Source organism: Acomys minous, assembly GCF_964271855.1.
Source record: "Acomys minous genome assembly, chromosome: 14".
NCBI lineage: Eukaryota > Metazoa > Chordata > Mammalia > Rodentia > Muridae > Acomys > Acomys minous.
The window spans coordinates 80,134,435-80,150,901 of NC_140496.1; positions in this window are offsets into that span (position 1 = coordinate 80,134,435).

Below are 16,467 nucleotides of genomic sequence, written 5' to 3' on the forward strand. Positions count from 1 at the left end.
GTGTGTGTGTGTGTGTGTGTGTGTGTCCACATTTTGGCTTGTTTCTAGACACTGGTTACCATCAGGAGCAGCCTACAGCAGGAGCCACCGGCTCTGGCCCTCCACTACTCGCAATCAGCTCCGGCCTATGCCTGCCACCATCAGTGGAAGTCCCCTTCAGTAATATCAGTTCCAATCCAGAGAATCAAGCTTTTTATTCTCAGAAAAATGTCTGCTGGGTCAATCAATCATGGCACTAACCCCTGCCTCAGTTTACCCCGTGGTGTTGAACAAAGCTGGCCTTAGACAGAAGACTGCAACAGGTGTTCTGAAACTGAACTGGGGATCAGACTGGGGGGCGGGGCTTGGAAATGAAAGAGGTGAGGTGCTGCAGTCATCCTTCCTTCTAGGATTAAGATCTTGGATAAAGCAGCAACAAATAGGATGAAGAAGGTTAGGAAAGGAAGACCTGTGGGATTCACGGGATATTGGGGGCCAGGCAGGCAGGGAAGGCTGCACCGGGTGTTCTGATGCAGATCTGGGGTTGGGACGGGGTTGGGGCGGGTATGTGTCTGGAGGGATAGAGGAAGAGTTTAAGCACTAGAGTCAGCCAACTGTGCTTCCTTGGCAGGGGTGGCCTGTTCATTAGTAAGTAGTGTCTGCTGAAGTAGGGTTCTGTGATGAAGCAACAAGTGGAAAAGGAGGGGAAGGTCTGTGGAATCTACAGGAGTTCTGAGGCACAGCTGGGGACAGAGTGAGAATTGGATCTGGTGGAGCAGAAGGAGAGAGGAAGAACTGAGTTCAGCCTACCTGCTTCCCTGGCAGGAGTCAAGACCGTGTATTGGAAAATATAGCTTTCCACTATGAATTGTTGATTTTCTCTTAAAATTCTTAATATGGAAATTTGGTTATATTACACACTGAATTTATACTGCCCTGTGGGATATAATGGGCATTCAATTAATCAGTGGTGTAATTTCAACATTTTATAAGGTCTAACAGAGAAAGCCATGTCTAATTAAGACTCAACCTTCAAAGAAATATGTCTGTGTACACAAATTCCTGGAATAAGCACTCACAAAACACACACACACTCTCCTCTCTCTCTCTCTCTCTCTCTCTCTCTCTCTCTCTCTCTCTATATATATATATATATATATATATATATGTGTGTGTGTGTGTGTGTGTGTGTGTGTGTGTGTGTGTGTGTGTGTGTGTGTAGGTATATTTGCATTAAATTATATACCAGTAGACTTTGCCTTATTTACTGACTTTGAGAAAATACTTTGAGCAATATTCATGGGGTACATTCCTCCTTTCATTTTATTCTCAGAGGACCATAATTAGGTCTATCTATCTGTCTGTCTGTCTGTCTATCTATCTATCTATCTATCTATCTATCTATCTATCTATCTATCATCTATCTATTTTGGGACTGGTCTATGCTTGAAACCCACCAGGCCTCTCATCTGAGCCCTGCTGCATCTTTCTGAGCCTGAATTTCCACGTGTTTACTATACACTTTTAGATGATGGGCTTGAGCCTTCAATAAGCGCTTCTCAGGTCGCTGCTCACTCCATTTGAATGATCCCTTCCTCCTTTCTGCCTAAAAAATAAAAGTTAGAGAATTTTATGACCAACTTTGTACAGATGCTTGACAAAATAGCCCCAATGGCTTGGAAGCAACTAATCAGGCTGATTCTCACCATACCAGCAGTCAACTCCGAGCATCATGCTTTATAGTTTCTTTTCTATTGCTATGAAAAGATAACCTAGCATACTGTATTAGCTTATTTTTTAAATTTACTTAATCGTTCACTTTACATCCCAATCACAGCCCCCTCCCTCCTCTCTTCTGAGTCCTACCCTCTCACCCTCCTACCCTCTTCTCTCTTCCCCTCTCCTCTTCTCCTCAAAAAAGGGTCTTTTTTTTTTTAGGAGTTCTTGCCTCCCTCAATCCTTCCTCCTACTCTTGCACAAGACTCCCTGAGTTCTGCCTAATGTTTGGCTATGAGTTTCAGCATCTGTTTTCATCCACTTCTGGGTACAGCTTCTCAGAAAACAGTCTAGCATTAGACTCAAGTCTGCAAGCATGGCAGAATATCACTAATAGTATTAGGAGTTGGCTCTCTCCAATGAGATTGGTCTCAGGTCAAGCTGTTAAGGGTTTGGCGCTTCCTTCAATCTCTGCCCCATTTTTATCCCAGCATATCTTGTAGGCAGGGTAAATTTTGGGTTTAAGGTTTTATGGGTGTCCCTCTCCATCCACTGGAAATCCTTTCTGACTTTTGCCCTAGCATAATATTTACACAAGAAAAGTTTTCTTTGGCTCAGTGATTGAGGGCTCAGGGCATCATGGTAGGGCAGTTCTGTCAGAATCCTGCAACTACTCAAGTCACTTACCTAGTTACAAGGCAGAAAACAATGAATTCTCATGGTCAGTGAGATTACTTCTTTTATTACATTCCAGGAAACACACTTAAGGTCTACATATTTGAGATATGGAAAATTTAGAGAAAACCTCAGTAAAAAAAAAACCTTATAATTTGCATATTCATTTTCCTTGGCTGCTCCTGAACTACCATTAATGTATCCTCTATTTTCCCTATATTATTTTTTAAATTTTTAATTGAAATAAAATTATATAACTACTCATCTGCCTTTCCTTCCTCTAAGCCCTTCCATTCTCCCATCCTCAAGCTGATAGACTTGATGTTCAGTTAATATTGTTGTTGTTGTGCATGTGTGTGTGTGTTTCTATGCACAAATACATAAACAAACTTACTGAGTCCTTTGTGATTCTTGTGTGCTTATGGCTTCAGGGCTTACACTCTGGTTTTTACAATAAAGTGGCTATTACTGAAAGAGGTTAATTTTCTTAGCAGTCATTGGTCCCCTGTACTTCTTTGTCTATGGTGAGACCACTTGAAATATTTGTTTTTCATACCAATAGGGGTATTGATGTAGCCATCATGTGGTCTTGTCATTTCCACGGCAGCCTGTACACTGTACTGTGTTACCAAACAAAGTCCTACCCCCCTTGGGCACATATGAACTATGAGGATAAAAACATGGCATACTGCCAGGAAACGTACAGTGACACTTATGTGACACATGTTAGTGGTAACCAACAGATATCGCATTAAAATTAAGTATATTTTCTTAAACCACAGAAATTAACATATTCCTCCATGACTAGACATTCTGATCTGGACTGCTAGGTCTTTCTAAACAAATAAACAAACAAACAAGCAAACAAACAGTTTTTTCTGAAGCACCCCCATAGTTCAGTTCTTTTGTGCCATGTTTGTTTGTTTATTTATTTTTTTATTTATTTAACATTTTCCCATTTGGTTCTTTGACTTTTATCTACACCATAAATTTGTCAATTCTCGGCAGGGCAAATTCACTTTCCCAACACAGAACTCCCAGCTTTTTAACTGCTTTAATGTTCCACTTTACTTGATTTCAAGTATCCTTAATCAACTACAGTATGAAATGTCAAAGCTGAAGAGTTCTAGAAATAAAAAAACCCATGTCTTATATATTGCATGCCATACTGTGTCAAGTGAAGAAGTTTTTAGAAAGGATTGGTTCATCTTTACAAGGATGGTGATTATCCCATTGCGCAGCTTTTCCTCACTACCTCTGCCCCCAACCCTTTAGTTACTTGTGGACTATTATGCTACTAATGGGTGTATGTGCTTATCTTTTCTCAGGCTCAAGGGATTACTCACTATTACTTAATAATAGTGAAAACAACACAAAAACAGTGGCATTGACAACTCAGAAATATCAAGGAATGGCACAAAATGACCTTAGGTGGAAAGATGTGTTAGTGATGTGTTCTCAGAGAAACCTGCAAGGATGAACTAAGACATTGTTCTGTTATCATTGTTGTATTTTCATCACTATGGCTACTGTATTAGGTACATTATTTGCTGTGGGAATAAAATAACTGGCCTTGCCATGAAAGAAGCTGTAGTTTGTGTTGTTTATTTTTTGAGGTTACAGACATTTCGTCAGAAAGTTCTAGCAGTGCTGAACTTGAAGTTCAGGGCAAATCCCGTAGAAGTTAACCATCAAGGAGTGAGGTGATCACTTGGTTTAGTTTGTGTTGTGATTTACAGTGTAAGATCCTAACCCATAAGATTTAGCACAAACATTCATATTCCAGTCTATGCAATCTAAAATGTCCCTCGCAGTAATTTAAAGCAGGCAAGCATAGGGAAGTGTTTAGTTATAGGGTTCTCCACTTGCTTTAGCCAATGTCACACCCCTTTAATGGTGCAATTAAGAGTGGAGTTCCTTGCCAGAATGGACTGTAGCTACAACACTACGGAACACGCACCTACCAACCTCTTAGAGATCAGGAACTCCTACCACCATCGAGTTTTATGCATACTCATTTATCATCAATTGATTAATTTTCTCTTCCTCTTAGTGACTGTGAAGCTTAATTTCTATTCACTTGCATTAGTTATGTCTTTAAATAAAAATTGGTAGGCCAATCCATGCTTCATCACATGGATGTGGTCCTGAAGCTTTATGACCATCCATTCTCCTTTGAAGTTGCAAACTTAGTTTAGTAGCTTTTACCATATTGTTTCCCAACCCTCTGTTCTTCCAGTGTTCTCTTGTCTTCTCTCCCTGAACACTTTTGTTTTTATTTTATTCACCTGGAAACACAGTGTTTTTCTTCCTTATGTTAAATGTCTTTAGGGTAGAACAATTTTAAGTGTTAATTTAAAATCCCTATCTCATGATAAACTAAGAGCCATAGCTTACAACTTTCCCATCCCAAGGATGGATGGGTGTTGTGAGCACAGCTCTTTGTTGAAAGAAGACAAAGCTGAAAGGGCAGCTAGCTCTCTAAGCACATTCCCTACCCATCCCTTACTACTGCTTCCTGCTCAGATCCCCCAACAGGTGCTCTCCATTAAATTTGTTTTTTTAAGGTAGTTAGGTGAGCATGATGACTTCACAAGTCCAAAGGATCCACAGCAACTTGATTCCGGATTTCCTGTCTAAATGGGTCTTCTGAGGTACCAACACTCAAACATAGCAATTCCTAGGACAAAGTTTGGAGGAAGAGGATGTGACTTTAGCCCTCACAGGCTTTCCTGTCTTCCAAACACCTTATCTCTTCCACCCATCACCTGTATCTGGACCCTCACATCCCTTCTCTCACTGGGGCTGCTCTGTTCCAGGTAGAACTTGGGGATTTCTGCAGAGAAGGTGTATCACAAATCCCTTCTCAGAGAAGAGAGATTTCTGTAGCTTTCTAATGTTTCTGTTACATGAAACAAGGTCCAAGGCTATTAGGCTTTGTTGTTGTTGCCCTAGGAATTGCTATGTCTGAGTGTCGGTAGAAGACCCCGACAGGAAATCTGGAATCAAGTTGCTGTGGATCCTTTTATTCTCTCTCTCTCTCTCTCTCTCTCTCTCTCTCTCTCTCTCTCTCTCTCTCTCTCTCTGTCTCTCTCTCCCCTCCCTCGCCCGTGTGTGTGTGTGTGTGTGTGTGTGTGTGTGTGTGTGTGTGTCTAGGCATGAGGATAAAACAGCGGTGGAGGTCCTAGGACAAGTTGCTATAGTTGGTTCTCTTCTTCATTCCGCATGGACATAGGTGATCGGATGTCATCATGTTTAGTAGTAAGTACTTTTAGCCTCTGAGCAATCTTCTGAGATCAAGGCTGAGGGCTTTGAAGTACATATGAGGTTGACAAGAAGATCTGGCTCTCAGCTGGGCACATTGGTCCACACCTATATTCCCAGCACTTTGGAGGTGTGGCAAGAGGATTCTGATTTCAGGCCTGCTTGCTCTACAAAGCAAATCCCTGTGCAATAAATAAACATTGTAAGTGCTCATCATCCTGATTCACAACTGAGATCTCAGTACTTAAAAAGCAAAGGCAGGAGGATCACCATGAGTTTCGGACAAAAAGAGGTATCGTGGAGACCTTGTGACAAAAACAATTCCCTTCCTGTTGAAGACAAGCTTTGACACCAAAGGGTAAACTGATCACCTAGCATACTTTTCTCTGAGGGTAAAAAGCTTAAGTGTTACCAATGGGGGATGCAACTTAAATTAGCTGTGTAGGCCACTATTGATGGTAGCTGCCAACTAGAGAAAAGGAAAAAAGAAAAAGGAACACACATACACACACCACACCACATATACACACTCACACAAATAGATGAAACATGACAAGTTCCAATGAGCAAGTTTCAATACGCTTCAATAAATTCCAACAACTTTATTTTTTCTCCCATAGCTTATCTTTCTCCCATAACTCACACCAAAATCTTTCAAGCAGTACAGAAATCACAATATGGTTACATTTTATTTTTCTTTAAGTGAACGATTACAGTGAGTATATATAAGAAAAACATATTCCCCAATACCCTCACATGACCAAATGTGTTGCATATTATGGATGAGAAACAAATATATATTAAATGTAAAAGTGGAAAGCATCATAGCCTCCATCTCACAGGCATTTCAGAATTTCCCCCTTACATAATTTACGGCATTTCCTTAAATACACTATTTACACATGACAATTAACAGTGAAATTTTTTAAGAATGAGAATTACACTTCATTCCAAATTAATAAAAGCTGATAAGCATTGCAACATTCAAGCAAAATAATATAATACTTGTAAAGTGTTTTTTAAAGAAACCCATATAATTTCTCCACATTGTCGGCTAAACTCTCTTTGGTCCTTTCCATACGGCCTATAATTGATTACTTTTCTAGGGACAATGATGCTCATCTACCATTGTATGCAAAGGGAAACGATTCAGTCTTTCCAAAGCATATTTTATAAAAATTTCATTTATGCAACCCAGAGTTATATAAAATTATAAAATTCTACTCAAATTTATAAAAGATTATAATCAAATTTATTATAATAAACAAAGTGTATACAAAGTATCTTTCATACAATGTCTGTAAGAGTTTCAATACATGTCTATAACATATAGCTGACTTGATAGCAGAATTACAATATCTTTTCAAGTACTCACTCATTTGAATGAGTTAATCTTATGGATAAATTAAATTATAAACAATCTCTGTCTCTTCATCCTAAACTACTTTGCAGTTAAAGGCTTATTTGGCTTCCTCTTGCAGCCCAGCATGAAAGGAGGTGAAGGCAGGAACTCAATGGCAGGAACCTGGAGGCAGGAATTAAAGCAGACAACTTGGAAGAATGATTCTTACTATTGTGCTCCTGATGGCTTCTTCAAAGTGCAACTGGCTAGGGTTAACACCACTACAGTTATCTGGGTCCTCCTATATCCATCATCAATGAAAATAATGTCCCCAGACTTCCTACAGGCCAATCTTATGGATGAATATTCCCAGTTAAAATTACTTAGCAGATATTTCTAAGTTGTATCAAATTGACAAACAAACAAAAAGCGCAGCTGAATTCATGTTGATTTGAAACAAAGTTCTTTTATTAACTTATAAACCATGACCTTTCCTATCCTTTTCATTCCCTGCATCTCATATTACTATCTTAATAAGATAAGTAGTGTAGCTTTGAGTCCAACAGTCATTAAAATATCAGCACCTTAAAACTTCAAGTTATTTTCTGTGCCTCAGTTTCTTCTTTGGTAAAATGAGAAGGAGGTACTGATTAGAACTTAATGTAGAGTCTAACTCTAGAATTCCCAAGAGAGAAATTATATCTTAGAATGTTTTATTCTTTTAAATGTTACCCTGCTAAAAGTACTCTTGAATTCTTATTTTGAATTCAAGCTAGAGCCTTGAGAAATGAACACAAATAACATCTAGCTCAGAAAAAAAATTAAAAAGTAATTCTTTTAACCCACCCAATACAAAAAGTGGTGGTGTTTAAAGTTGTAGTGTCTTAAAGATAATTTAATTTAAACAATGTCACAAGTTCGGAAAATAAGGAATATAAAGAATTTAAACAGTAAGCAACCATGTTATATTTGTAAATATATTTCTCATTTGTCTATGTAATAATTTTGTTTCTAACCGATGTAAATTAAACATGTAATTATAAAACAAATAATCAGTAGAAATGAAAGAGTCTTTGTTAACTAAATAAATAATACCACCAGAACTAAAACTTAATATAGAAGCCAGGAAAACAATTTCATTCATGAATGCTTACATTTTAGTAAAAGACACAACATTCATTATCCTATCAAATACTGCACTTATAAGCAAGACCATGCCTGATATTTTAACTTATTTTAGCTAAATAACTATTCAGAAAAACCTGAGTTCTTCAAAGGTTGAATTAACACACACTCTGAGAGCCAGCACCATTTCATCTGCTCATCCTGGGCATTCAGAAGGACACTTCCGCAATAATCACTACCCACTGTGGGCAAGCCATTAAAACTCCTCTTATAACTTATTAAGTAGACGAGGCACATTTTGCCTAAAGCTAATGACAGAAGGCCATTATATAATTTTTCATTTCAATTATGTTTTATTAATCATAATATTCGGTTATAGACAGCTCTTCCTGAGACTGATTTAAAGCTCATACAATAAAGTGCATATCTTCGTATAGGCATATCTCAGTCACAGTAAATTTTACAAAAATCCTAGATTTTTTTTACAGTAACTTATAGACTAATGGACTAATTTATGCACACACTCAGACCCCTAAACAGCAAGTATACCAAACATAAAATAAAAACAAATCTCAGTGCATACTCATTAAATAACAGTGCATGTGAGTGCTAGTGTGTGAAATTATAGTAGAGATTTTGTGTTAAAGCTTTGATGTTACAATTTTTTTTTATGAAAAGCAGCTCATTTTAAATCATCTTCTGGTTTTAAAACTGAAGAATACACACATATCTCTGTGAAATCCACGAAGTCAGGACGAAACTAGAATAAGATCCCTTCATTTAGAAAGAAATTCTAAATCTTATTCAATCTGTCAGCTACACTTATTTTTTTAATTAATTAAATTTTAAATTTTTATTTAAGTAATTTATTCAGATTACATCTCAGTTGTTACTGCCTCACTTGTATCTTCTTGTTTCCTTCTCTCCCTCCTCCATCCTATTCCCCTCCCTTAGGTATGTGACAGAGGAGACCTTGCCCCCCCACCATTGCCAAAGTCCCAAATCACCACAGAAGGGGAAATTTAACTCTGTCTCCAGCATTTAGAAGTGTAGCTAGTGTCCAATTATATTCACTTAAATTATACTCACTTATAACTGGACATTAGCTACACTTCAAAATGCTGAAGACAGAGTTAAATTTCCCCTTCTGTGGTGATTTGGGACTTTGGCAATGGTGTCTCTCTTTTATGCATTAATTTTCTACTACTTACTTTTTAAGATTAATATGTAGATAGCAATTCACTAAGTAACTAGTATCCACGAGTTCCATAAAAACCTGAATCTTGCCATGTAACTACATAGTAGCCTATGCTGTTTTCAAAACATTTCATCAGAAATGCCACCTGAGCGAGCCCATTCTTCACTATTTTCCATATTCTTTAGCTTTATACAATAGGAAATGTTATTTTCTGCAATGTAAGTGATAGGGTACTGAGATATTTTCTAAGTGTTTCAGGTGTGTAGTTACAGAGAAAACAAAAAAATCATGACCCAACACATAGAAATCACAGTGTGGGACAGAATACAACATGTCTTGAGGCAGATAATGCCTCCGGTTCTGCACTTTTAATAACTGTCACTAGAATATTCACGTCTACCTTTGCACTGACAAGCTTAGATAAAATGGGATATCTATTTTTCCTTAGACAGGCGGCGTTTTCAGTATCACTAAGGAACAGACTTGCTTTTGCTGATGCTTGAATTCTGGATAATAAAGAAAACCAGCAGAGGGCGTAACTGCTAACCGGAGCTGAGCAATCAGACAGGCAGCAAGGAACCAAAGTATAACGCAAACTTTTTAAGGCGTCAAAAGATGCTTATGTTTAGCCTGGAACAAGCGGAAATAAATCAACCTAAGTATCCTAAGTCACTGCAAAATTCAAATCAAGTCCCACAGTGGCCATAGGGGCACCAGTGCCTATCATAGGCTAATGAGAAGCTCCCTGTTCGTAGGGAGTGTGAAGTCTCCAAGCACCAGACCTAAGCTTAGGGCTGCTGAGCCTACGGAAGCCTAAACTCTCTTTAGGGAGCTCTTTGATCTGGGCATCTAGACTAATGGCCAGGCTTCTACTAAACCTGAGGAGTCAGAGCTGGGTTGGCTGTTGCTTGTTTGTTTGCTTGTTTTGTTTTTGTTTTCTCACAAAACTTGCTTTCTACTGAGAGTTGATCTAGTTTCCATATTTCAAAGCCTTTTTTTTTCTCCTGCTACGAAAGAGTCTACAGCACCTAAGGGACCTAGGCAGCTGGAGGTCCGGTTCGGGAAAGGGATGGGGACGCAAGGGGAGGAGTGAAGTAGCTATCCCTTTACTAGTTCTGAAGGCTACAGCGAGCTTGGGGGGTCTGGTCATTCAATACTTGGTGGTGCCAAGTAGGAACTTTTCCTATCCCTCCTCCTAACCCCAGGCCCTCTCCTCTTCCTCCCAATGCCTGCTCTTCTGAGCCGCTCCTCACCCACCCACCCTCTCCAGTTTGCTTGGAGATTTTAATCACTCTGCAGGAGAGTTGCCAGTCCAACCAACAGGAAGGTGCCCTGGGGAGCGGGGCAATGAAGGCGAGGGAGTCGTGCAGAGGGGAAAGGGGGTTTAAACATCCGGAGAAAATGCCCCTGCCCCTGCAGTCAGGAACTCTCAGACAAAGAAGTTTGATCACAGTTCACTTTGTATCCTTTCTCTGTATTTTTGCCTCAGTTCAAGCCCAAAGATTTGTTCGAAGGACAGAGTGCTTTCAGTAAAGACTGTTCTTGAAACAAAAGCTTTGCACCACCACGACTTCCCTCCCGTTCAGGGTAATATTTTTCCTTTCACAAAGGGAGTGGAAAATGACAAAAGACTTTCTCAGCCCTGGGTGCCTGACAGATCTTTCAATCCTGCTATCTACGCTCTCTCCCATTACTGTCCCGCCTATATCCATTTCAGTCTCTCTAGCTTCCACTCCCAACCTGGTAGCAGGTTTTATTTAAAAGAAGTGGGGGCGAGCAAGGGGGTGCAGCGAAAGAAAGAAAGAAAGAAAGAAAGAAAGAAAGAAAGAAAGAAAAGAAAGAAAGAAAAGAAAAGAAAAGGAAAAAGAAAAAAAAAGCCGAGTGGCAATGTCCCGTCTCCCCCCCCCCCACCCCCGCACCCCCTTACCTCCTTGGACCTCTTGGGCTTGGAAGAAGAAAGTGAGAGCGAGGGTTGTAATACTGAAATCCCAGAACCCATGGTTTCTTTCTCCATGTGGATCAAAGTTCCATCTCCAAGCCCCGCGCTCACAACTGTGAACCCACAAAATTGCCACTACAGACCAATTTTGTTCCTTCCAAGGTGTAGCCTCTGTTTAATTCACAGTCCGCCTGGCCCTGCCTTCAGATCGAGGCAGATAAGGAGTTGTAAGAAAAAAAACTGAAAGCACTGAACACCCCTAAAGGTTTCAAGCTGAGGAGGGCCGGGCAGGAGGTTTTGGCAGCCCCCTCCTACACTCACTCCAATTCCTTCCCGCCCCGCCCACGTGTTCCCCTAAAACTGAGAAGCACACACACCCAATCACGTGCCTCCTTGCAGCCCTTAACCCGCCCACTCTCTTCCCAGAGGATCCAGGCACAGCCCACCAGCAACCTCACTCCACCCCTCCTCCTCATCCATCCATCTTCTCCTCCCTTTCTTTCTCTCAGCAAATCGGAAAAGAAAAGTGAGTGAGTTAGGTGGGACAGGCGCTTGGCTGCAGAACTGCAGGAGAGCAAGCACCTGAGCACCCTAGGTGTTCTTGTTGTGGCTTTTGTATTCTATAAAAATCAGTTGCTCCTCCACTTGAGGAGGTCTGGGAACCTCTAGTTTGACAGCGAGAGACAGGGTTGGAAGGGCAAAGGCCTGCATTTTACTGACTGGGTGGCTGGAGTCCTGGGCTGGCGGTGATAACATTATCTGTCTGCAAAATCCTTGCTTCCCAAGGCAAGCATGGAACCAGTTTGGTTCTGCACTGTCTGCTCCCCAAAGCATTGTTATTATGTTCAACCAGAGACTAAGGAAGGAATAAAGGCGGCAAGGATGAGCTCTAAAGACTAAAATTCTCGTTAAGTCAACTCTACTTAGCCGAAGGTGGAGCTTCTGGACCTTACGAAGGCTGCTGAGGGCTCACCCGAGGAGCTTGCTTCTTCAAAAGCAGAGATGAAAGAGGACAGGGAGAAAATAGGGCAGCTGAAACTAAGAGGGAAGTCATGTACTTTTCCAGCACGTTCAGCCCTGATACTGGATGAAAAGGGCAGAGCAGGGAATAGAAAAGAAAAGAAAAAGGTACAGGCAGAATTCTCCAGCTAGCAAAGCCCACAGTTATTCTACTGGGTTTGTCTGGTCCTGGGGCTTAGGGCTGAAAATGCGGACACTCCACGGGGAAAGTCAAGGAAGAGGGAGGGACATGTTTCTAATCTTCCTCTCCCTGCCTCAGCGTAGTCCTTTTAACCCTAGACATTAGATTCCCTGGTCAGTTTTCCCAATATTTTAATTATTTCATCCTCTTAACTGGTCCTTTCTATTTTTTTTTAATAGTTTTGGATATATTGCTGTCCAACAGTTAGCTATATGTCCAATAGCGGACCCAAGCAAGAACAGTGTCCAACAAGGCACCAGCATACATTAGTCACTTGATACAAATTTTTTTAATTAAACATTTTTTAATTTTTACATATACATTTATATTATTACACATATGTACAATAAACTACCCATAGCAAGAAGAACCATGACACAATCAGGAATTATATAAATGTTACATCTTAGTGTTCTGGCTATTTGTATTTGACAGAGATGTTTTGAATGAATGGGTTTTTTTGTTTGTTTGTTTTGTTTTTGTTTTTTGTTTTTTTGTCCTAGAAGCCAGAACCTACTGTGAATATTTATGTCACAATGCTTAAGGGTCTTCAATTTAGCTTGTCAAGCATGCCTTTTCAATTCTTTTATTACCACTAATCTTTAAACCACAGTTTTTAAAATGATCCCTTAAGATATACCTAATCAGACTAATAAAATGTCTTCATACAGTTTAATAGTCAGGAAACTTGCTGGAATTGAAAAAAAAAGAAACAGAAATAGAATATATTAGAGGCAACTTGAAATACTTCACTATAAATATCATTCTATGGACCAAAGAATCTTTCGGGTTTGGGGTGTAATCTGAGAAAACTCAATTCAGAGACAGAATCTTAAATTGCAAGTGTTATTTACTTCATGGGCAGGGAGGCAGCCAGTTCTGGATCTGAAGAGCAACAGTGAGCATCCTGGAAGGAAGATTCTACATTTTTAAAAGATGGAAACTAGAGCAGCTGGGCTGTTGTATTGACCAATCATATTTGACACAAAGGGTTTAACAAGGAAGTAAACTTGGGTGACTGGGCCTTTGCAAGTCACCTGGATTTAGGACCCTTGACTCATCTTTCTGCACTATCTCCGTCTCTTGGACTTTGACCTGAAATTACCACATTTAGAATGATGGGGGAACAAAGGAGTATGCAAGCTTTAAGTCAAGATGAGCAACACATTTACAAGCAGTGTGCCTTAGTTTAGATAACAGATAATGGCAACTTTCTGAGAAGCCGGGTAAGAGTTGAGTTTCCAGGGTCTGGGAATATGAATGCAGTTTTGACCCTGACAGCAAGATGGAACTTGTTCCTGAGATAGATAGACCCAGAAAGCTGTCTGTTAACAAACCATTCCCCAGTCCTTGAAGTTTCTTTGAGATCACAATCTGAATATAAACAAACAAACAAACAAACAAACAAACAAATAAAGCTACTTACTTCTTCTAAGGAGGACCAACCATAGAATTTTTGGGATAGCATTTACCAGAGAAATAGGACAAACTAGCTCCCCAAATTATAACCTCAATTTGTTCATATATTTTACTAAAACAATTTGCCAGGGTATTGTATTTGAGCCTGGAATGTCAACTAACAAACTAGAGATTTTGCATTGGAAGTATAAGTATCCAACCCTCTTTTACAGCAATATAACAGAATCACTGATTAATAGAATTGTTACTACCAAAAGGAAAAGCCATTATGATGAATTAAAAAGATGTTTGAGAAGGAATGAACCAGATAGAAATTTGGAGTAATAATTTAACTACTTCAAACAGATAAATGATGCAAAGATTTATACAAAGATGGTATATTACACTCTTCCATACTATACAAGAAAAAGACTAAACATTTTATAGAATGTTTGGCATTGGGTGATTTTCAGTAGGAGAGGATCTTATAGACCTGAATATAATCAAGTCTAAAGGAAGGTCCAGTCAATAAATGTTTGTTACCATTATATATTAAATATAAAGGATGAAAGTAACATATTCTCACTTGTGCACTCTGGAACTGCAAGATTTACCTATATTTTTGAAATAAATTCCTCAAATGAAACATTTACAAATTATAAATAGGGGTGAATTTTTCCTAAAAATTGGCAATCTAATACACCCCAAATTCTAAATTTGTAAAAGGCGAAAAACATACACATTGAAATAGTCAACATAATAATATAACACTTTTAAATGTCTGTTTAAAGAAACTCAAATTATCTCACCACAGTGTTGGCTAAAATTTCTCTGATCTTTTCCATAAAGCAGACGTGGTAATCAGATGTAATTGAGCACTTCTCTTTAACACAGTAATGTGCATGCAGCATAATATCCCTAAAGAAGTGATTCCAGCTTTCCAAATTATATTTTATAAAATCCTCAGCTTTGAAACTTACAGTCATATAAGATTATAAGATTCTATCAAATCTATTAAAATATCTATGAAGCATGTTTATTCGTAATCTATAAGAGGTAAAATAAGTTTCTGTAGATTATAGCTGAGTTGACACTATGAAAATCTCATTTCTTTTACTGTACTCACTCATTTGATTATTAGACTTATGGACAAGTTCAAATTGTAGAACAGTCTCTGCATCCTCACATTTGTTTTATTAAGTTTCAATTGTGTTAAAACACTATGACCAAAAACTACTCAGGGATTAAAAGCTTGATTTGGTTTACTGCTGCAGTCAGCATGAAGAACAGTGAAGGCAGGAACACAAAGGCAGGAGCCAGGAGGCAGGAACACAAAGGCAGGGGCCTGGAGGCAGGAACATGAAGGCAGGGGCCTGGAGGCAGGGACACAAAGGCAGGAACTGAAGCCTGTAGTTACCATGAAAGAATGCCTCTTGCTCTCATGATCCTGGTGGCTTGTTCAGCCTGTATTTCTGTAAATCTGAGGCCTAACTGTCTAGGATTGGCACTGATAAAGTTAACCGAGCCCTCCTGTATTCACCAGCAATCAAAATAAATGCCCTCTAGCCTTAACTCCAGGCCAATGTAATACAGACATTTTCCTAGTTAAAATAACCTCTTGACTGGTATGGCTAAATTTGTGTCAAATTGACTAACAGCAAAGAAACAAATTAGCAAAGAAAACCCCATCAAACTGACACCAGTCTATTTGATACACAAATACATTTTATTAAACCATAAACATTAACAGGGGATATCAGTAAGCAAGTATAAAAGTCTGTGACATTTTATAATAGATGACAATGATATGCCACTAAAAAGGTATGAAGAAAAGAACTTCTTAATTGGATGAAAAATTAAAACAATATAAAACTCCCAGAAAAACATAAATAAATCTCACAAAAATTATAGTTAATAATTTTGGTCTACCTTGAGCAGTAATTTAAGATAAAACCCCAAGTACTTATTTAATTAAAACCCATGATATAATTAGTGTTGAAGGAAAAGAAAAGGTGTACATGGTGGCACTATAATTTATAAATTTCAAATATTACTAAAATTTTTTAAAACAACCAAATAAAATGCATAGTCCTTATTGCTTTTAAAATGTGACACACTATAAGAATGAGATGAGGAAAGAATACAGGCCAGGACAGCCTGAGAGTTAGCATGGGGACTGTTTGGGTTAATCAGGAACCAGATGTCTTTTGTGGTAGATAAGAGAAGGAATGACTTTTCCTGGCAAGTGGGAGCCAGAGTCACAAGATCTCTGAGGAATGCTGAGCTTAGATCTGTTTACCAGAAAGCATTCCCAGTTGGAGTCTTTCTTGCGCTGTAAGGTCGAACTCTGTAAGCAAGCACTACCACTTATGTGGCCTGCTGTGGACCTTACAGAGAGCAGATACCAGGAGGATTCAGGAAGATGAGGTTCTAAAAGATGGCAGCATTTAGGGCTGCTCTATTAATGTTTTTAGCCACTGAGTAACGTTCACCATTTCTATCCAATTATAAATGAATTTAAGACATGATGCAGCATATCTTATAAGACTAGCCCCTTAAAAATGGCTGGGAGAAACTATTCATAACATTGATAGTGGTTAAGGACTAGGCATAGAATGGCCACACTTATT